Below are 1,317 nucleotides of genomic sequence, written 5' to 3'. Positions count from 1 at the left end.
AGTTTCTGAAGGAAAAACAATTGCAGGGCTACGGGGAAAGGGTGGGGGAGTGGAACTCGCTGAGAGTCGGCACGGGCTCGTTGGGCCGAATGGCCTTCCGTGCTGTAACCATTCCATGATTCGATAAGTTATTGGCACATTTCATAGTGTGGGTGGGAGCACAACATTGCAAAGGGACATGGATTGAGTCAGCAAAACTAGAGGCATCTGATTCAGGAGATTCGCGGGCGTGGAAATTTCGGAGTTTAATGACTTTGAAAGGAACATTTTTGTTTTGTGCCTTTTCGGTCAGAGGTTTTCCATGAAAGCAACATGAAATGAAAAGAAATCGCCCAACGTGGGGCTCGAACCCACGACCCTGAGATTAAGAGTCTCATGCACTTCCGACTGAGCTAGCCAGGTTTCGGACCAACGCACGTTTTTATCACTCATTGCAGCCAGGCGCCTGTTGGCTCTGCCCCAGATGTTAAAACTTGCTGTTGAAGAACTGACAGGGTCTTCTTCAATGGTGGACCAGGCTCGAGGGGCCGAATGGCAAACTCTGGCCCCCTAATCCGTATGTGTTTATGTTTACGTCTTTATGCGGAGCTCCTTCAGGGTGAACGAGCCAAAGGAGGACAGCGGAAAAGTTACAAGGACACCCTCAAAGCCTACCTGGTAAAGTGCAACATCACCACTGACACCTGGCAGACCATGGCCGCAGACAGCCCGAGCTGGAGAAAGTCCATCCGGGAGGGCGTTGAGCTCTTTGAGGCTCGATGCAACGATAATGAAGAGACCAAGCGCAGGCAGCGGAAGGAGCACGCGGCACACCAGTCCCAACGACCCCTTCCCTCGACGTATGTCTGTCCCACCTGTAACAGGATCTGTGGCTCTCATATCGGACTGTTCAGCCATCAAAGGATTCACTTTGGGAGTGGAAGCAAGTCCTCCTCGATCCCGAGGGACTGCCTCTGATGGTGTCGATGATATGTGTGTGAGGCGAACGTGTTAACCGCGACACTGCGGAAACATCTCCACTTTCAGCACCAGATTACCAGAATAAAACCCAATATGAACGGGAGAAAATTTCCTCATATGCTCAGACCAAAATATATCATATGACAATAGAATTTTATGAATTAATAAATGATGTTTAAATCAATGCTTCTATTTTTTTTACACAGTAGATGCATAAAGATGTGTAAAAGAGATGAACTATTTTTTTTATAAGGTTTTGAATTAAAAGTACAATATCCCTGACCGGGAATCGAACCCGGGTCGCAGCTGTGAGAAAGCAGCTCCGTAACACAGGACTCTGTGCTCTACGGGCTGTTC

General features: G+C 48.3%; 1 non-coding gene across 1 annotated transcript; it reads right to left on the bottom strand.

Annotated features, from left to right (window-relative positions):
• Nucleotides 1–329: 329 nt before the first annotated feature.
• On the bottom strand, nucleotides 330–402 carry trnak-cuu (transfer RNA lysine (anticodon CUU)). The gene has a single exon. It is a non-coding gene; the product is annotated as a tRNA-Lys (tRNA).
• Nucleotides 403–1,317: the final 915 nt, after the last annotated feature.

The sequence above is a fragment of the Pristiophorus japonicus genome, unplaced genomic scaffold (assembly GCF_044704955.1).
Source record: "Pristiophorus japonicus isolate sPriJap1 unplaced genomic scaffold, sPriJap1.hap1 HAP1_SCAFFOLD_113, whole genome shotgun sequence".
Taxonomy (NCBI): domain Eukaryota; kingdom Metazoa; phylum Chordata; class Chondrichthyes; family Pristiophoridae; genus Pristiophorus; species Pristiophorus japonicus.
The sequence above is the reverse complement of the archived record's forward strand: the minus strand, read 5'-3'. Positions and strand labels throughout refer to the sequence as shown.